General features: G+C 42.1%; 1 protein-coding gene across 4 annotated transcripts in view; it reads left to right on the top strand.

Annotated features, from left to right (window-relative positions):
• Window positions 1-7,726: 7,726 nt before the first annotated feature.
• Window positions 7,727-21,025, top strand: part of SIAH1 (siah E3 ubiquitin protein ligase 1) — a 29,406-nt gene continuing 16,107 nt past the window's right edge. The window contains exon 1 of one of the 4 annotated variants that reach the window (XM_004744129.3): window positions 7,727-7,804. The gene's annotated coding sequence lies outside the window, so the exon portion shown is untranslated. Of the gene's footprint in view, window positions 7,805-7,942; window positions 8,167-8,745; window positions 8,889-8,912; window positions 10,238-21,025 lie in introns of those variants that run through there. The other 3 variants (XM_045076028.1, XM_004744130.3, XM_004744127.3) reach the window with 3 other exon arrangements.

Below are 21,025 nucleotides of genomic sequence, written 5' to 3'. Positions count from 1 at the left end.
TCTAAAATCAGTTTCACTGAGCTCACGCCAAGGTGTCGGCAGGGCTGGTTCCTTCTGGAGGCTCCAGGGGAGAATCTGTTCTACTGCCTTTTCAGCTTTCTGGAGGCCACCTGGCATTTCCTGGCTCCGGGCTCTTTCCCAGCACCACCCTGATCTCTGTTTCTGTCCTCACATGTCCTTCTCTCTGACTCTTCTGCTTGCCTCTTTCCTGTGTAAAGACCCTTGTGATTATACTGGATCCACTGGGACAGTCAAGGATAATTGCATCTCAAGATCCTCAACTCAACCCCTACCTGCAGAGTCCCTTTTGTCCTAAAGGGGACACAGTCAGGGTTCTGGAGATTAGCTTGTGGGTGTTTGGGGAGCTGTTATTCTGTCTGCCTCCATGCCCATCCCCCAACCCCTTTCTGTTGTTTTCTGTCTACCCCAGCCAGGTACTTTCCTAAATGTTTCCCATGGATTCACTCATGTTTTGAGTGAATCTCACTCATTTTCACAATCACCCTGGAACAGAGGTCTCTTATTATAGATGAGCAAACTAAGACCAGAAAGGTTGAATTACTTGCCTAGGGTTTCTAACTTAGTGGCCTCTAGAACTCACAGATTATGTCCCTAAAGACTTTTAATTGTCTTTATTGCTTTTAATTATAAAAGCGACACAACATAGGTGAATAAAGGAGATGTATGGGTGGCTCAGTCAGTTGAGCATCCAACTCTTGATTTCAGCTCAGGTCATGATCTTAGGGTTCTGAGATTGAGTCCTGCATTGGTCTCTGCACTCTGCTTGTCCCTCTCCCTCCTCCTCAGCTCCTCCTCCAGCTTGTGCTCTCTCTCCCCACCCCAAATAAATAAAATATTTAAAAAAAATAATAATTCAAATGAAAGCCAGTCTCCCTCTCCTCCACCCCATCTTCTTTGGATCCCCCTCTCGTGGTGGCCCTCTGCAATTTCAATGTTTCTAGTAGTCACCACTATACCCAACATGTTATACAAAGGCCTTAATTTTTTTTTTAAGATTTTATTTATTTATTTGACAGACAGAGATCACAAGAAGGCAGAGAGGCAGGCAGAGAGAGAGGGAAGAAGCAGGCTCCCTGCCAAGCAGAGAGCCCCACGCGGGGCTCGATCCCAGAACCCTGAGATCATGGCCCGAGCCAAAGGCAGAGGCTTTAACCCACTGAGCCACCCAGGTGCACCCAGGCCTTAATTTTTTAACTAACATAGATAGTTGTAAGTAGTTGTCTAGATAATATAACATATATTCTTATTAACTCTAAAATTATTAAAGGAGAATCCTGAATCTAAAAAGAATTCATGTATAAACCCCTAGAGATCAGCTAACTCAGTTGAAACACACAGGCACAGACCAAAGGCTTTGGAGCCCTGAGGACCTGGATGCTAACTTTCACCCCACTGCCCCGGGAAAAATTACTTACCTTCTCCTGAGTTTCTGTTTCCTCATCCTGAAAATGTACCCTTCATACATACTCTTAGTTGTAAATGAAGTAACCTGTACATTTTAGCATGTCAGGAGTTCAATAAATGTTAGTTCTTCCAAGAAAGAAGGAAAAGATGTCTGCTAACAATGAGTGAAAACATGGACAAGAAAAACAGTAAATAGATTCTGTAGGCAGCCAGAGGTTTTTGTTGTTGTTGTTTTTAAAGCTTTTATTTATTTATGTGAGAGAGAGCATGAGCAGAGGGAGGGGTAGACAGAGAGGGAGAAGCAGACTCTTTGCTGAGCTGGAAGCCTGATTTAGGAATCCATCCCAGGACCCTGGGATCATGACCTGAGCCTAAAGGCAGGCACTCAACTAACTGAGCCACCCAGGCCCCGGCAGCCAGCATTTTTTAGACATCGTCCTTGTCTCATATTTCTTTATTTGCTTAACAAAAATTTTGAGGGCTCTTTTTGTGCCAGGCACTGTGCTAGACCTTGATGGGGACACAGGGGTGTCACGCCCCTGGCTTCCAAAGGCATAGTGTACTCCTTAGCACATAACAGGAGCTCAACATATAATTTTTAAAAAGGCTACTTCCTGATGATTCTAAAGGAAATATTTGGATCCTTAGAAATGACAATGTGTGTATTGTGGAGGGTGGGGAGAAGGAGCGAGGGTGGGCAGGGACTGGACCCAAAGCACTGAGACTACTAATGGCATTTCATTGATTTAAGGCTGACATTTGGAAAGTAATTGTTGTTCACACCACCTACTCCCACAGACCACCAGGTGCATACAAAGCCTACATGATTTTTCTAGCTTCTTGCAAAATTTAGTGTCTAGCATGTCATCTTCTTCCTGACGAAACAGATTAAATTCAAGGAGAAAAGAGTTGTGGGCTAATGCATTTTCTGACTATTTCAGCTTTTGAGAACTTCCTACAGTTAGTCCCACTCACCTTTTTGGATGTTCGTTCTGTGTCTCCAATTTCTTCTCCATCGTATTTGGCAGAATTTGTCTTGGATGCTGTTTAATACATTCCCTAACCCCAGACAGTGAATGACTGGCAACAGGTGTGTCTGATAAAGAAAAAATTGTTTCTGCTCTCTTTCAGGCATGTCTGACATGTTGGGGACGTGCTTTCCTTTGCGAAGCTGATAGGAATCTATCTGGGGAGGGAGTACCTCCCAGTTTCCGGCCAAGAAAGGTTCTCCGTTTGGATAGCACTAGAGCCAGATTTGGAAGGAAAAGCTAATGTCCTCAGAGGTATCCCTCTAAGCTGAATGATAAATGAGTACTGATGGTCTACAATTAGAGTGGTTAGCAGTAGTTTCCTGGGCAGGAGATATCTATGATCACCTGGAAACAAACAGCCCATCAGTGATCCATGAGTGACAGGTTTGGTCTTGTGAACTGGTGTATTGTAAAACAACGATATTGACATTAGACGCTTGAAAACATCGTTACTATCTTAAGCTAGTTTTGCCAACTTTGACAATGTTATCTGGGATATTCCATGCAAAGGACAATTTGTTTTGACTATTTAGAGGACAGTGTGTGTGCCTTGAGTGGCACTAACACATTCATCAAATGACTCAGTGAACTAGTAGAGTCTTGATGGAAGAGAAATTTGAAATATGGGCCTTCCAAAAATTCAGGGATTGCAGAGACCTATTCGGAAATCTACTAATTAGAGAGAGCAGCAGCAGGACAAGGACTAAACAAAGGCAAGATTTATGTTTTGGGAAAAGGGGACTGATGACTGGGGAGAGGGAAGGTTATGCTAAGTGAGCCTAAAGCTTTGAGCTTCTGGAAGCATTTGGAAAGTTTGGAAAGTTGCTATAGCTTTACATTGTACTGGAGGGATGAGATGGAGTATATCTGATATATATAATATATAACAATATAAAATATATGCAAGTTGAATATATAATTTGAATTCGTATTTCTTTTTTCTTTGTTTCTTTTTCTTTCTTTTTTAGAGAGGGAAAGACAGAGAGAGAGGAGGGGCAGAGGGAGAGTGAGAATCTTAAGTGGTCTTAAGGGTGGGGCTCAATCTCACAACCCTGAGATCATGACTTGAGCTGAAATCAAAAGTGACACTGAACCAACTGAGCCACCCAGGTACCCCTTGAATTCATGTTGTGTTTTACTTTTTTAAATTTTTTAGAGTTTTATTTTTTAGAGTGTGGGGGAGGGGCAGAGAGAGTGAGAGAGAGAGAATCTCAAGCAGACTCCATGCTGGGCACAGAGCATGAAGCGGGGCTTGATCCAACGACCCCAACATCACAACCTGAGCTAAAGTCAAGAGTCGGTCACTCAATCATCTGAGCTACCCAGATGCCCCTGAATTCATGTTTTCTTTTTTTAAGAATTTATTTATTTGACAGAGAAAGATAGTGAGAGAGGGAACACAGCCATGGGGGAACTGGAGAGGGAGAAGCAGGCTCCCTGCTGAGCAGGGAGCCCGATTCAGGGCTAAATCCCAGGATGCTGAGATCATGACCCCCTCCAAAGGCAGATGCTTAATGACTGAGCCACCCAGGCACCCTTGAATTCATGTTTCTTAAATTAAATACACTGTTGTGCCCAAAGATTTGGCTAGACAGGTGTGTCTGAGTACTTTTAATTCATGGAACAGTTTTAAAATAGCCACATAAGAGAGTGTGCAGTGAGGAGGAATGTGTGTGTATGTGTGTATTTTTAGAGAATTCCCATGTGAAGGAAATAATGATATCGAATTTTGAATGTGATTCAATTGTTAAAAACCATGGACCAATGCAGGGAGTCAAAACACATTCTACTTACTCCACCTGCTCCTACTTCATCTCTTGGGCAGAATCTCACCAGGCATGGCGAAAAGACGAGTTGTCATTGAGGAGATGCCAGTGAGTTGGGATCTAACCTATGTTCAATATCAAGTTTCTATGAGTTCATACAAGATCCCAAAGTACCGATGTGTCATCAGTATCTGCTGTATTCCTAAGTAGGAAAGAGGAAATTCAAGTTGCTTGCTTTCACCAGAACACTCACGAGGGAGTGGTCAGCTACAGGACTAGCACTTTATGTCCCATTGGAGTAGATGGAATTGTCATTGATGTGATTTCAGGGTGATAGGAAGGTCCCTACCCTGAAATATTTTCCCCGTATGGCCTGAAAATATCCAGCCCTCATCCCAAAATATCATCACGTAGAGCACTATTGGGGTTGGCTTTACAGTTTAACAAACGCTTTTCTACAGATTAACTGTCCTGGAAGTAGAGCTGTCTTTATATCCAGAAACGGATGCCTAATTACTTCACAACTAGGCTGTTTTCCTTCAAATGTTTAACATTTATAGTAGTGATGTGCCTGCCCCAGTTAGCCTCCATTCATACCTCCAATAGGAATGAACTAATCAGATTGAACCCTTCCTAAATCTGGTTAAGATTAGTGGAGATGAAATTAATCAAATGAGATTAGTTTTGCATAAGCAGGAAGCAGGAGAAGGAAGAAGTAATTTTGACTCTGCTAGCTGAGAGCCAGCACCAAGGAAGACAAGTGTGAGAATTCCAGGGGCAGAAGTTGCTTCTGAGTGGCTGATGTAAAACCTTCGACACTTGGAGATTGGTATGTGGTGTCTCCAGGGAACACTTTGTCCTGGGAAGCCCTGCAGCTTAAAAGAATCCACCAGCTAATAAGGTGACTTCCCTCCTGTCAGCAGTGGGCCAGGTGAGACTCTGTTATTTTCAGATGGACAAATGCTGCTGGATAAGAGAAGGGATAGGGATGTGAGGGAGCCAAAAGGCTGATTCTGGCAAAGCAGGGTGTTTGGAACTTTGTCATATTGGCAGGCTTTCTTTGCTAATGCCTGTTGCACTGTTTGTAGAGGCCCAGAAGTTCTGGGGAGCAATAGTCCAGTGTTGCTCTTCTCCCTTAGAGCGAGAAAGTTGACTTTACAACCCAGTATAGGCCACATGACTATTTCCAATGCATCACCTATGAAAATGGAAAAGTTACCCCTGAAGTGGAGAGAAACTGAACTTTGTTGACCTTATAACACCCCCAGCCACCAAAAAATATGCGAGAGAAAACTGCAGTTTAAATAATGTAATTAGGAATATTGTAAAATTATATTTTGTGCAAGTACTGTTGGGTATTTATATGTTCATACCTGGTATGGGATTGTATAAACAGATAATGTTGACTGTCAATTATGGGCAATTCAAAGGATTTTTAAGGGTTATTTTGATTCACTTAAATTTTTCTTTATGGGTGGGTTTAGAACCTAATCCTGGAAAGACGTGATTCCTCAGCTCTTTGCTTGTCTTCATATCCTATTCTTCCTAATTCCAACTGATTTCACTCCAGATCCAACTGTCTCTCCAAAACCCTCCTCAGCATGCTCTTTGCCTCCTTTTGGTTCAGGCCTTCATTTCTTGCCTAATCAGAAGTCTTCTCCCTGGTCAGCCTTTGCTCATTTTGGCCAATCTCCTTAGCCAAGCCTACCTCCCTATCACATTCAGTCTCGGACATTCTCTTTTGTGATTGTGACTTCATGTATGTTATACCACAGCTTGAAAAGCCTTTCCATCTTCGTCTGGACAACTCTTAGCCCTACGCCAAGGCACAGTTCCAACTTTATCCCCAGTGAATCCTTGCTTGGCCTCACCAGCCCCAGAAGTATTGTCCATTACATAATTTGGATACCTTGGCCCACAAAGCCCACCTCTGTCTGCACCTCTTCGACTTCATCATCGTCAGTACCACATTCCCATGCCTTGTGCGCCCTCAGACCCTTCCCTGTTCCCCCCAAGAGAAAAAACCTACAGCAGAGATTGGTTTTCAGTTCCTACAACTGGGCAGCCTTCTTACCCTGCAAGGCTTTCCTCTGAAATGTTTTCGCTTTCATTCAAGTCTTCCACTTAGGCAAGAAATTAACTTGGTGCATTTCTTCTAAAACTTTGGTTCTTTCTCAGTCACCTACCCTCTATTATTTATCTGGCCAGTTATATACCTTCTTGGCATCAGGCACCTTTATCTTTTTTTTTACTTTTTACTTTTTTTTTTTCTTTTACTCTGAATACAGGATTAGTGTCTCCTATGCCTGGCATTGGAGAAAGGAATGAAAAATAGGTAAGTGAATGTCTCCCTGAGTGGGAAAGCTGCGTGCATGTCCAAGCGCAGTGTATAACAGAACACATTAGAATCTCTATGTAAATATTTACTGTTGAAGGAATGGATAACACCAACAACTGTACATAACTCACCCAAGTTCCTCTGACTTGGGCTTTGGGGACCACCTTGTTATTAGTATCTTAGTAGTATAGCTTGCAGTTAAGAACACGTGTGGTCTTTTTACTTTCCCAACCTCAAGAAACACTGAATTGTGCTAATGGTTGCGGAGGAAGACAGCAGCCACAATCAGCAAAATATTAGGCTGAGAAGTAGAAGTATTAACACACAACACCGCACAAATTTGTTGAGAAGCCAGAAATTAGCAGCTTGCATCAGCGCCTAAAATAACTTTGGGTCTTTGGCTTTGGAGCTCAAACTTTTGAGTGTGTTCTCAGTAGAGTGCTTACATAAAAACTTACTAGCCAAAAGACGTTCCTATTGGTGAATAGTTTTGAGATAATGGAAAGACTACTCCCAGGATGATTTCTAATATCTTACGTAAAAAGTACCTTTCAAGTTTTTACAGAGAGTAGTATTTTTACGGAGGCTTTTACATGGAAATCCAGTTTGTAAACGCCTCAGACACTGGCCTTTGCTCAGATACAGACGTTTCACCCATCAAAGAACTATGAATGATACTTTTATTTTTTATTGAAAAAGAAACGCAGAATCCCATGCGTGAGACTTCCAGACGAGTGAGGACACAGGGGGTAAAGGCGTGCTTTTCCTACTACCCACTTGTCAGCTAAAATAAGCCGTTGAAACTCGTCCCACTTTCGCTGAAGAGCGGCTCAAACCTCAGGGAGGGGCTTGCACTTCTCATTTAGGGGTGGGGTCCCGGTCGGCGGCCGCCGCAGCCGGTTTCTTTCCCTTTGGGAAAGAGTGTAGTTGGGAAGGGCCGGTGGAGGCGCCGTGTGAAACCAGCAAACCAGACCTGACCGGCCGTAAATAGAAGGCGGGGGCACAGGACGACCCCCTTGGGCGGCGGAACAATGCCCCGCGGGGGGCGCGCGACCACAGTTCTCTGACGCGGCAGGAAGCGCCAGTTTCTCCCGGGCGGGGACGGTTGCGGGCAAGAACGTGACGTGCTCGCGTTTGTTGGGCGCAAGCTGTTAGTCGCAGCAACCGTAACCGAGGAGCCGAAGCCCCAACCGCCACCCCCGGACACCCGCACCGCGATGCCCGCGCGGGTCGCGGCCAACCGGGTGAGCGACTCTGCGCTTGCGCACCCGCGGGAAGCCCCGCCCCCTTCTGGCTGCCGGCGCGCGGGGCCGCGCCTCCTCATGGCGGCCGCCGCAGTGTGTGGTATTTAGCGGGGGCGCGCGGCGGGCTCGAGGACGCGCGAAACGGCGGCGGCGGCGGCGGCGGCCAGGGGGGAGCCGGGGCGGCCGTTGCGGGGCGCGCTCTCGAGCGGCGGCGGCGGCGGCGGCGGCGGCGGCCCAGGGTATACTGTCGGTGCCGGCACGGGCAAGAGGCGGTGGCGCTGCCCGCAGTGGCGGGGGTTGGCGGCGGCGACGGAGCGCGTTTGAGCCAGGACCGGGGTCCGAGGCGCGCTCTCCGCCTACAGGTAAGTGGGACCCGGCCTGAAGGGAGGAGCCGGCCGCGAGGGGCTCTCCGGGAGGAGGACGCTCAGGCCCGGTAATGGCGGCGGGCGGGAAGGGCGGCGGAGCCGGGTCGCGCCGCCCGGGCGGGGGCGAGGGCAGCCCCCGGCGCCGGGCGCCTTTGTCTCGGCCGGAGCTCGGCCGCCGGGTCGAGCGCCGCCCCCCGCCCCTCCCCTCCCTTGCTCAGCCCTGCCCGCCGTCGCGAGCCGGCTCGCCTTCGCCCCCGCCCCCGGCGCCCCGGGCCCGGCAGGCCGGCGGCGGGGGTCGGCCCCGCGCAGCCGGGCGAGGGCGGGGAAGGGCCTCCTGGCCGCCCGGCCCGGCCCCCGCGCGCCCGGGAGGCGGGCCCGGCCGAGTGAGGCGTAGGGCGCTCCCCGAGCCCGGGTGCCGGCCTTTGTTGTGAAGGGTCCCGGGGAGTGCGGACAACATGGCGGAGGTCAGCTGAGTGCGGGCAGTGGCCGGCCCTTCTCTCCAGCCCTTCCCCGCGCCGCCCGGGGCCCGGGGCCCCGGCCGGGGCGACTTGGCCGTCCTTGGCCTCCTCTGCCTGCCCGCGACCCCGGGAGCGGCGGTCTCTGATGGCGCTGCGTTCCTGCTCCCGCTCCCGGCCTCAGCCTTCATTGTGCCGTGGGAAGAATCAGCCTCCTCCCTTGTTTATGTCGTTAGCGAGGAGATCGCGTGCACGGCTTGCCAGGGAAGCCCCAGCTTTTTATTGTAAACCTTGGTTTTCCTAGGCGTCATTTGTCAGGTAGTTTGGGGGCCTTTTCGAGTCTCTGAGATATAACTTAGGAATGTGGGTAACCTGGACCACAGTGCTGCGTAGGTTTTTCTTTCCCCATTCCTGGAAAGATTCAGAATTTGTTTGTTCTGACATCGAAAGAAGTCCCAGTTTGTGTGTTGGGAAAGATCACATTGTGTAGCCGATTTGTCAAAGTCACAGAAGCCGTGAGCTTGGATATAGGGCAGCGATTCGACTGCCAGTTCTAGCAGTTGAACATTTACCATTTCCAGATAAGCGGCTGTCAAGGGTAAATTGTTAACTCTTTTCAGCAGTTGAATGTTGGGAGCCGGACTCTGAAGTCCCTCCTGCCACACCGGTTTGTGACCTTGGGCAAGATGCTTAAACTCTCAGTGCTTCATTTTCCTTATCTGCAAAATGGGTGTAATCACAGTCCCTACCTCCTAGGATTGTTGGGAGAACTGATGAGATGATAATAGATGAAGGACTTGGAGCAGTGGCAGGCCCGTGTAAGGGCTTAATAAATGTTTGCTGCTAGGACTGTTATTATTAAGAAACATGGTAGGAGTTTATCTTGGCATGATGGATACGTTGGAAGTTCATAGACCAGAATATGTGAAATCACGTGGTACGTCGTTAGTGCTTGGGTTTTTCTTTTACTGCATTTTGTTAGTTGTACAGAATGAAAATAAGAGGTTTAGATGATAAACGAACAGGCACTTTTGAGATCATGGCATTTGGAAATTTATATAGTAAAGGATTTGAATAGGTTTTGCTTGGTCTGGAATTTAAAAACCAAAGTGATTAAATGAAGTTTCCTTTTAGCACTTTTACATTTATGGATCAATTAGCTTCCAAGCACTTGGCGTTAACTAATCTGGAAAAGTTGAACCATGAATCCCTTTGAGTGTTAGGTGTCTGTGGTGTTACCACCTCTTTTGGACATATAAGGATAGAGCAAAGTGTAGTGTGATAAATGTAATGGTCTGGTAATTTTATCAGGGAGATACTGGCTCAAATTGTGGAGGAGAGGGTATTGATTTGAGGAGAGGTTGATGACAAGTAGACTTTGAGACTTAAAGTGGATTATACAAATTGTGTAATTTTTCATTCTGGAAATTACAGAAACTTGTGATTTGAAATGGTTAGTTGCAGCCTTAAAGTTTGCTTTGCCAAAATCTTTCCTTTAGGTATAGAATTGGTTCAAATGCCCCCTGTTGGCATCTTTCCAGCATAATTTAGCAACACTTATTAATATTTTAAACTGAAGTATGGTATAATTAATAGATACGGAACTTTTCATGGTAAGTATTCCACAGACTACAAATTCAGATATTTAATTCACTTTAGCCTAATATCTGTTCTTTCTGAGCTTTGCAAAGTTCTTATAAAATTGATGTAGAGCAGTATTCTTTAATATCTGTAATTTAAAGACTATTATAATTAGGCTTAAACTAATTGGAGTCATAAAGAAGATATCTAGCTATGACAGCAATGACATAATGTGAAGACTAGGACTTCATTTTCTGTATATACAGTGTTTTGAAAACAAGTCTTACATAATGAGAGCAATAGTAAGTTTAGTAATACTGCAAAGTGACCCCTTAAATTGTGTTTCAAAGCTGTTGATTTATTCAGTCTCCAAAGATTGTAGGTTTTTCTTTATTTGCTTAAAGAGATGTTACAGCCTTTTGGCTGTAATTGAGGAATTTCCATACACACTCTGTAAATGTTCAAATTCTGAATACTTTTGGTATATATCCTCCCTACAAACAAAACCAATACATGAAAACCTCAGACTTCCCGACTCTCCCTGGCTCCCTTCCTCCAAGAAGCAACTGGGGATAAATTTTCCACTTTTATAATAGTAAGATCCTTAATCATTTCTTTTAAATAGTGGTTTTTTCTAAAGCACTCAAAATTACTTGGTTTTCCATGGCTATAATTATTAGAGTATCTAATGCATGAGGGCAAGAATTGTGTTTTGTATTCGTATATCCTCAGTGTCTAACACTCAGTACATACTTGTTTCCTGACCTACTAGGTGTCTGTTAAGGTTTAAGTTGGTTTGTTAGTTTTATTGTTGAGTTTCAAGAGTTATTTGTATATTTTGGATAAGAGTCCTTTATCAGATAAGTCTTTTACAAATATTTTCTCCAAGTCTGTGGTTTGTCTTCTCATTCTCTTGACAGTGTCTTTTCCTTCAGGTATTTCCCACTTTTATATACCAAGGTATTAAAGAGTCACATGTCAAAAACTAAAACCTTTATTATTTCCAACTGTGCAAGGCTCTTAGACCCTATTTTCAGTTGGTCATCAGGTCCTGATATTGTTGCCATCTGGTTGTCTCAATCTTGTATTGCTTCTCTCTCAGTCATTTTCATATTTACATTCAAGTCTTCTGCCTTCTAAGTGGTCTGTCTACTTTGGTCTCTGCCTCCTCCCTTCAGTTCTTCCTATTGTAGTTGAAGGGAGCTTCCTAATGTAGGCAATTTACAAGAACTTTAGTATGAAGTACAGAGTTCCTTGGTATGGAGAGTAAGTACACAGGCATTTTCAGTTAGGTACTTGCAAGTGCCTCTGTGCACCATATTTTCTTTCTTTCAGTTTAGCTCTATAATCTTAGCCTAGACATCATTTAGCTGAGACACTAAGATGGACTTCCCATCTTGAATTGGGTGTCATCTCTGTATTCCTATAGCACACTGGACCCCACTCTTAACAGGTATCCCTCTGAACTGTATTTTTTCTGTACTGCTTTGCCCCCCTTACTAGGGAGGCAATCTCTGTGACTACAGTCTTTATGAGGACTTTGTCTTAATCACCCTTGTTGGTCTAGAGTTTAGCTTTGTTTCTGGTATGTACTTGGTGCTCAGTAAATGTTTATTGAATGACTGACAAACTAATAACCCTCACACTATCCTTAAAATGTGGTTCTCCAGCCTTATCCTCCAACGTTTTTTCTTGTCCTGCCTAGTCAAGCTGACTTTGTTTCTTGAATAGTCTCTGTACCTAATCTGCCTTTGCTCATGATTGTACTTCAGTCTCTCAAATATCTATTTGTGCTACTTTGGGCAGATTATTTAAACTCTCCAAGCCTTAGTTTTCATTAGTTCGTGAGGCTGCAGCTGGCCCCATTCCCCTTATTCTAATGTTAGAGTAGCAGTATTATTGTTCAGGGGTGAAGGGGACAGAACTCTGAAGAATTAGACCTGAAGGTGTCTCTTTGCTCTGTCACTTACTATTTATTATGTTTGTGGAACACTGTTTGTATTTTAAAAGCACATTTTCCTATCCATAGAAAGTGCTTAAATAATTAAAAAAAAAGAGTTAAGTTTCTTAATTTCTGTAAATATTACCATTTACATTCTAGTGAGGGAAATAAACAGAATTAGCTATTGTGATATATACAGATCTTCCTCCACTTACTGTGGGGTTGTGTTTCTTTTTAAATCCTTGTAAATTGAAAATATCGTAGTTTGAAAATGCATTAGTACAACATCATAGCTTAGCCTCGCCTACCTTAAACATGCTAAAAACACATTAGCCTACAGTTGGGCAAAATCATCTAACACAAAGCCAATTTTATAATAAGTGTTGACTATTTCACGCAGTTTCTTGAATACTGTACTGAAAGTGAAAAACAGTGATTATTAGTGTATTGGTTGTTTTCTCTCTGAATTGCCTGGCTGACTGGGAGTTGTAGCTTGCTGCCGCTGCTCAGCATTGAGAGAGAGTATCATACTGTGCATTGATGGCCTGGGAAAAGATTGAGAATTCCGAATTCACAATTCAGAATTCAAAGTAAAGCATATCGCTTTTGCACCGTCATAAAGGGAAAAATCACAAGTGAAGCCATTGTAACTTGGGAACCATCTGTGCTATAAAGGAGTTAAAAGTGCTGAAGTAAGGAATAATGGAGGTGGGGTGGAGACCTGCTGTCAGAAGGACTGTCTTTTAAGCTATGATAAAAGGATAAAGAGCTAGCCCTTTGAAGGAGTGAAGGGAGAACCTTTCAGAGTGAATGAGAAGCAGAGGTGAAGGCCCTGAGGCTTGAATGAACATGTACTTACTGTTCTAAAAGTTAAGGGAAGAGTGTGTTGTTGGAATAAATGGGTGATGGGGAGAGATAGCCAGGGATCAGATCCTGAAGTCAATGTAAGAAATGTAAATTTTATTTTAAGGGTACTGAGAAGCCATCAGAAGGTTTTAATTAAAGGAGTAGCATAATTCACTTTTAACTTTTAAGATAGCTTTAGCTTTTGTTTGGAGAATTGATTGGTCAGAAGACCATTTCTTTGATTAGGCAGTAGTGGATTATGAGCTGGATTAAGGTGGTGGCAGGGAAGATGAAGAAAAGTGGATGGGTTTAAGATATATTTTGGAGATAGAATTAACAGGACTTGTTGGTGGATTAGATGTGAGAGGTGAGGAAGGAAGGAATTAGGTGGTTTTTGGCTTGAGCAGCTGTGTGGAGTATAGTGCTGTTTACCAAGGTGGGAAAGACTGAAGGAGGGAATAGGGACAGAAGGATAGCAGTAAAATGGAAAGTTCTGGTATGTTGGATTTGAGATATCTGTGGGACATCCAGAATGAGATAGTGAGGTAGGATGTGGTCTCCCAGACAGGGGGGATGTGGTCTCCCAGAAGCCAGATGGACAATACTAGAGCATGTTTGGTTATTAGAGGGATGGTCTGGTAGAAAAAGGGAGGGATTTATGTAAGAAAGAGGGTAATATAATAGAAGGGTTGTGAAGTGTGAGTAGGCGAGAAGAGAGCCGTGAGTGCCGGTCCCTTCTTCATTCTGAAGGGAGGGAAGGAGGTGGTAAATCTGCATTTGATGCCTTTCGTGGTATTTTCTAAAGGAAGCATGGGTGAAGCCACCAGTTGAAAGTATTTATAGTTAGTGAATACTAGACTGTGGTTGGTTAAAGATGTAATAGACACATTAAGAAACTGAGCAGAGGAGGGGGAGAGGTGTTGTGATGTATTAGCCAATGAGGAAGCCTGATACTGTTCCAGGAGATTTTGGAGACTATCTAGAGCAATAGTATTTTTCTTTCTAAATGTAAATTTTTTTGTTGAAGTATAGCATAAATAGAAAAAAATGCTCAAAGGTAAACATAGAGCTTGATAAATTTTCACGAAGAGAACACACCATTGTGACCAGCTTCTGTGTGTCCCAATTACTTTTAGTTTTTTGCTTTGTTTTAGTAAATCTTCAGGCACTCTAAGCTGAATTATTATTAGATAAAATTGTCTGTTTTGGTTCAGTTTATTCTCCTAAGCTTGAGCCAAAGCGACCAGGATGGTAACTGACAAAGACCTCTCATTAGGTTTGAGATTGCCCAGTCGTGTTGAACTTACTTGTGGTTTTTGTTTGTTTTTAAGATTTTATTTATTTATTTGAGAGACCAGGGAGAAAGGTCACAAGCAGGGGGAGGGGCGGAGGGAGAGGGAGATAGGTAGACTTCCCATTGAGCACCTAGCTGGACCAAGGGAGGGCTCCAACCCAGGACCCTGAGGTCAAGACCTGAGCTGAGGTCAGACTCAGACTCTTAACTGACTGAGCCACCCAGGCATCCCCTGATTGTTTTTAATAGCAGAGGGTGTGGGGAGCACGGGGGAGGAGAAAGAGAAAGTTTGAGGGAAAAGCTTTGGACATATAATCTTTATTTTAAAAGTAGATATTGCCAGAGAGAAGTATTTTCTTAAAAAGTTAGAAGAATTTTAATGGCAGTCATGAATTTTATAGGAAGTGTTACACTGTCCTGTTATTTATTATTGTCATTCTGACAGACTTAGCTGCAGTAAAATTTAGTGTAGGGGTGCCTGGGTGGCTCAGTCTGTAAAGCAGAGGTTAAGCATCTGCCTTCTGCTCAGGTCATGATCCCAGGGTCCTGGGTTTGAGTCCCATGCCAGGGTCTCTGCTCAGTGGGAGCCTGCTTCTCCCTCTCTCTGCCACTCCTGCTTGTACTTTCTCAATAAATAAATAAAATCTTAAAAAAAAAAAAAGAAATTTAGTGTATACTAGCTTCTTTCAAAGACTACCTTGGAAAGATTACTTCAATAATTGATTTAAGTAAATGGAATAATCTAACTTCTCAAAATTCTTGCTATTTTATTTTCTCCTTTGTGTTTTACTTTCTGCCCCTTTGAGTTTGGTTAAAATTCAGGTGTGTGTGTGTGTGTGTGTGTGTGTGTGTGTATGTGAAAAACCCTGATTTAGCTTTGTTAGGGACATCTTCAGTTGTCTTCAAACAGATAGTTGTGAATTGATCTCTGTAGACTGTATTCTTTTGATTTTGTTTGGCGAGGTGATCTGAAAAGTTTTGTCTTACAGTTAACTTTGAAAATGCTAAATTTATGATTTTTTAAAGTATAAACTAAAATATGTATATGAGATATATGGATATTTGTACATGAATGGGTGGTTTCAAATTTTTTCCCCTATTAGTACCCATATATTTGAGGCATTTTAAGCAAAAAAAAAAAAAAAAAAAAAAAAAAAAACAGAGAGAAAAAGCATCAAGGCAGGTAGAGAAAATCAGCTCTTGATTTCTCAGTGTTTCAATTTTTGTATGAAGTCTCCAGCAGCTCATTAGCAGGAGAGTATGGTGACACAAAATACGTACTGAAATCTAATCCTTTTTTATTACCAAAATAATATGTATGTTTTATGGAACATTTGAGGAATGCATACAGAAATGCAACCTTATTTTCCCCATGATTGTTTATAATCTGATGATTGGAGAGTAACCATTGTAGACATTTTGGCATAGTTTCTAGTCTATGTGTATGTGTGTTATTTTTTTTAAAGACTGACTTTAAATTTCTTTGATCTGATATAAATCCTTGTAGGTATTTGCCTGTTAAATGATTACCACTTGCCACTAACTACGTATTTGAACTGTGTAATTCCTTTTTTTTAAAGATTCTGTTTTTTGAGAGTGCAAGCAAGAAAAACACGAGCAGTGGGAGAGAGGGAGAAGCAGGCTCCTTGCTAGGCAGGGAACCTGATGTGGAGCTCAATCCTAGGATCTTGGGATCATGACCAGAGCTGAAGGCAGATGCTTAACTGACTGAGCTACCCAGGAGCCCCTGAACTGTGTAATTCTAAATGATGATGTTTGTGCTTATAGTCTGTATCCTGCAGTTTTGATACGTTGTGTGCTTATAGTTCAGTGGTCCCATCTCTGATCTCTGTGATTTTTGGTTCCAAATTTGAGTCGCCTCTCTCCTTCTCTGATCCCTTGCTTTAAGTCCTTAAAAACCGTATTCAGCAGTTTGTATGCCTTTAGTTTCTTTTCTGTCATTATACGGTACATACAAACATACAACAGCCATATCAGGGGGTGTATTTACTTAACAGTTTTTTTTCTTTTAAAGTAAGTAGGGTTATGATATCATGTGGTTTTATTTTTTAACCCACTCATTTAAAAAGGTTGATTCTTATATTAGTATATATGAGCCCATCTTATTTTTAAATAAAGACAGAATAGTGTTCTGTTGTATGGACCATATATTTTAGTCACTCTCTTAAGATAGGACTTGAATTTTCAGTTTATTTGCTGTGATAAACAGGATTGCTGTAGGCATCCGGATACATAAAGCTTTGCCAACTGTAAGTTAGAAGCGGGACTTGGAAGAAATTGCTGGGTCATAGAGTATACACACTTTAAAATTTGAAACAAACTGCCAAATCTTAGAAGCTTCTACAGTGGACATTTCCAACAGTGTAGGAAAGTCTCTTTCCCCACATCTTTGCCAATACTTCGAATCCAATCTTTGAAAAGAAATTTCTGTCCTTTCTTTCTTTCTGTCTTTTTTTTTTTTTTAAAGATTTTATTTATTTATTTGACAGAGAGAGATCACAAGCAGGCAGAGAGGAGGAAGCAGGCTCCCTGCTGAGCAGAGAGCCTGATGCAGGACTCATCCCAGGACTCAGATCATGACCTGAGCCGAAGGTAGCGGCTTAACCCACTGAGCCACCCAGGCGCCCCATTTTCTGTCCTTTATTAAGCAATACATGCAGTTTGTGATTTCTTATACCAAGTTTTTGAACTGCTTTTTCCTTTTTCTCTAGTTTTACATGCACATTTAATTCAAAATAAAATACTCTATTACGTTGGTGTTTTTGAAGAAAAACTCCAGCCTCTAGTCCTCTCCAGGTATCCTTTGCCAGCAGCAACTGTTTTTACTGAGTTGATTATTTTTGTATTTACCGTCTTTGTCTCTAACATGCTTTTATTATTAAATACACATTTCAATTTTAGGCCTTATCTGTTGAATTCCTTTTGTGGATTTAACTTGTCTTTCTGTCTCCATCACATATACTAACCTTCCCATTTATATACTTTCTTAATTTAGTAACATCATGATTTTGTATTTGCATTATTATAATTGTAAAAGTTATTCACAATTTGAGCCATATAGTAAGCTGTTGTTACTTTTTTCCTTGTACTGTTTAATTGGAATTTGTATAATTTTCCTTGACGTTAATGCTTGTCTTGCTTTGTGTTCCCTGTGCTTACCGCTAATTCCACCCCACATTCCTTAACACTTGTCTGCGTGTTCACCGTGCTTTGATGCTTCATGTCGCCTTCTGCCACTAGTGTAAAATTGTCATTGTCAGTGTTCCTTTTACCTTTCTTGTGGGTTAACTCTTACTTAATTGTAGCCCATGTTGCCTTTTTTCTTGGTTTGTTCCATTATGTTTGAAGGGTTTGTCCTCCAGGAGCTTCCTGAAACATATCCAGGGGAAGTAATGTTTTGAGACTTTGCATCATTATTCTGCCCTCAATATTTTTAGGTAATTTCGATTGCACTTAGAATTCTAGAATAGTAATCGTTCTCTTTGAGGATTTTAAAAAGCATCACTCTGTTTTACCTAGCTTTGGATGTTATTGCTCTAAAGTTCTTTTCCTTTCTGATTTATTTGTTCACCCAACAAATAATTTATTGAGCCTGTGTGTGTGCTAGGCATTTTTAAGTATTTGGGATACATCATTGAACCTGACAAAAATTCCTGCCTTCCAGGTTGAGGAGGAGGAGTGCTGCTACAACAGCAAGCATAATAATTAAATTGTGTAGCCTGATAGAAGGTAATACATTCTGTGGGGAAAAAATAGAGCAGAAATGGGGGAGGAGAAGGGAAGACAGAGTGGGTAGTGGAATGGATAAGGATTAGCAGTGCATGATGGTGGCGTCAGTGGGCAAAGTGCTGGTCACTTTTAAATAGAGGGAGCAGGGTGGGCATCATGGAGAAGGTAGCATACATGCAAAGATTAGAAAAAGGTGAGAGAATTAGTTATCAGGACATTCAGGAGGAAAGTATGTTAAAGCAGAGGTCCAAAGGAACATCTTAGTCTTAGGGAATCAGGAGGATAGTGCAGTGAGTGAGAGGGAAAGAAGTGGGAGCTGAAGTCAGAGAGTAATTATTTTGTGTAGGGCCATATAGGTTGTTCAAGATTGTATCTGTTACTTGGATATGGGTTGCCTAGGAAGGGTATTGAGCAGAGGAGTGACATGACCTGATATAAATTTTAACTGGATTTTTTGACTGCTGTGCTCAGAACATACTGGAGTAGGGGTTGGGAGACAAGGATGGAAGTGGAGTGGAGGGGGTGCTGTTTAGAAGCTGTTGTAATAATGTTGGTGAGAGATAATGGTGGCTTGAACTATGTTGATTGTATTTAGAGAGGTGGTGTGAGCGGCGGCTGGATTCTAGATATATGTTTAAAGGTGATAGAGTAAGATTTCCTGGTGGTTTTAGTTATGAAAAAAGAAGGATGAAAAAAGGAAGGATGACTTTGAAGGCTTTTGAACGGAGTAACTGGAGGGATGGAGTGGCCATCAAGAGAAGGGAAGGTGGTGGGGTTGAGTCGTATGGGGGAAGACCAGGAGTTCAGCTCTGTTCAGCAGCTCGCCTCTACCCCCGACCCCATCCCTGCACCCCCAAGATACCTGGGAAGTTGGATGTACAAATCTTGGGTTTAAGAGAAATCTGGAGGGTTTTTTTTTTGGTTTGTTTTTTTAATCTGGGCTGGAGATGTTGGTGGAATTTAAAAACTAAGACTGAATGAGATCAACGGAGTGAGGACCATGGACAACTCCTAGTGTCAAGAGGTTGGGGAGAAGAGCAGCAATCCATAAAGGAAACTGAGGAGTAGCTGGTGAGCTAGGAAAACTGTGTGGGGACAGTGAACGGAGTTTATTAGACAGGAGTCAGTTCTGTTAGATGTTGGTGACAGTTCATAACTTGCACATTAAATACAATCAAAACTGCAGAATCAGGGTGAAATTCGAATTATACTGATTTACTAAAGCACTGGATACTATCTGCTAAATTGAAGTCTTGAGAAACAACATGGAGTTATGCAGTGGTCTGTTGTTATGCTCTTCTTTTTGAGTTAAACATACCAGAATTGGCCGGTATGGTATGGTCACCATACATGTTGTATTTTCTTACCAGTGTATAAATTCTTCAGTGAAAACCATGATGCCATTAGGGCTTTGCTTTATACCAGTGCATCATTTGCATTTGAGGTGGCCTTCTGCTTTTGTCTTTAGTCCTTCATGATTAGAGTACTGTAGTACTGACTTGGGAGGAGCCAGTGTGACCATAAATGCGAATGGGAGCATTCAATTATTTGGCTACCAGATGGAGTCACATGACTCAGAAAGTGCCACTACTGGTTTTTAGATTATTAAACATAGGAAAATAAAACATTCAATTTTTGTAGAAAAATGTGGTTACCTCCCCCCCCCCCCCCCCCCGGAGAACAGAATCTTAGTTTGAGAAAAATCTTCTTTTTTTGTTTTAAGTTTGAGGAAAATTTGAGTATTAAGTTAGTTCATGTGTTACATCCTTATTTGAAATATTGGAAATGATTTGGCTGGAGTTTCAAATATAATGCTTATGAAGACAAATTATAATTTTCAATGAAATACTTAATTTGAAAAGGTGCCATGAATTTTTAATATGGCATTTTTTTTTCATAAATTCCATTATTTTTCTACTCTTTTACTAGTAAAAGAGCTACCTACCATATAATGTATTATGACTTTTTACCTCATTAATTTGTTCTGTCTCCCAAGCAATGTCACCAACTCTTCATGGGTTACTGCCAGTTTTGATCTGATTAAAAATTTATGGCCTCTGTGTGTGTGTATCTGCTATATTTTCCAGATGGAATGTGGAATTGAATGGATTGTATGTTACAGCATAGATAGAACTGGGTAGTATAGCTTAATGCCAAGATAGAGCAGAAGAGGAAACAAACATCTTCTGGACTGTGTGACAGTTTTACATCCTGAGAGAATACAAAACATAATCCTGGTAATAAACCATTGTATTCAGACTTGGATACAAATAAGTGAATATTGGACACACTGAGATTTGGTTATATTGCAGGAGTGATTGTGTTGTAATCATGATTGTGATAAAGTTTTGATAAGTTCAAGTGTGTTACCAGTAATTCCATTATTTAGTAATGTGTGGTGTAAAATAAGAAGATTGAGAAAGCCTGCTTGATCCTCTTCTTTTACTCGCATTTCTCTGCTCTTCACTGCTTGATACTTTGATTTAATGTCTGATGGTTTAATGACAAACTCAGACTATCAGATTCTGCCACTTTGATACAAAAAAATTCAAAAAGCAACTACTTGCTAGGGCCAAAGATTTAATTTAAAGAATTTAGGGAAATTCTTTTTTCTTTTCTTTCTTTTTATTTGTTTTATTTTCTTTTTGGTCAACTTGTATATAATTTGAAAAGATGTGCTGGATGAGAAGTTAAATATTCAGTGCCAATAGGAGATTATACTGTATGTGAGGGTTATTGGAAAGAAATGAGACTTCGGGACAAAGCAGACAATCTGGAATCAGGCTCTGTGCTTATTCTTAATTTTTTTGATCTTTAGTTTCCTCATCTGTAGTGTGGAGCTACAGCCTAATTTCTGAGGCTTACATAAATGGTGTGTATGAAGCTGCTGGCACAGTTCTTTATAGGTCGGTAGGTGCCCAGTTTATGGAGCTTCAGTCACAGCAAACTCCGATCTTTGTCAGACTTCAGATAGAATCCCAAATTGAG

The sequence above is a fragment of the Mustela putorius genome, unplaced genomic scaffold (assembly GCF_011764305.1).
Source record: "Mustela putorius furo isolate JIRA1106 unplaced genomic scaffold, ASM1176430v1.1 tig00000174_pilon_pilon_pilon, whole genome shotgun sequence".
NCBI classification, from domain to species: Eukaryota; Metazoa; Chordata; class Mammalia; order Carnivora; family Mustelidae; genus Mustela; species Mustela putorius.
Note: the sequence above shows the minus strand (reverse complement) of the source record. Positions and strands in the feature narration are given on the sequence as shown.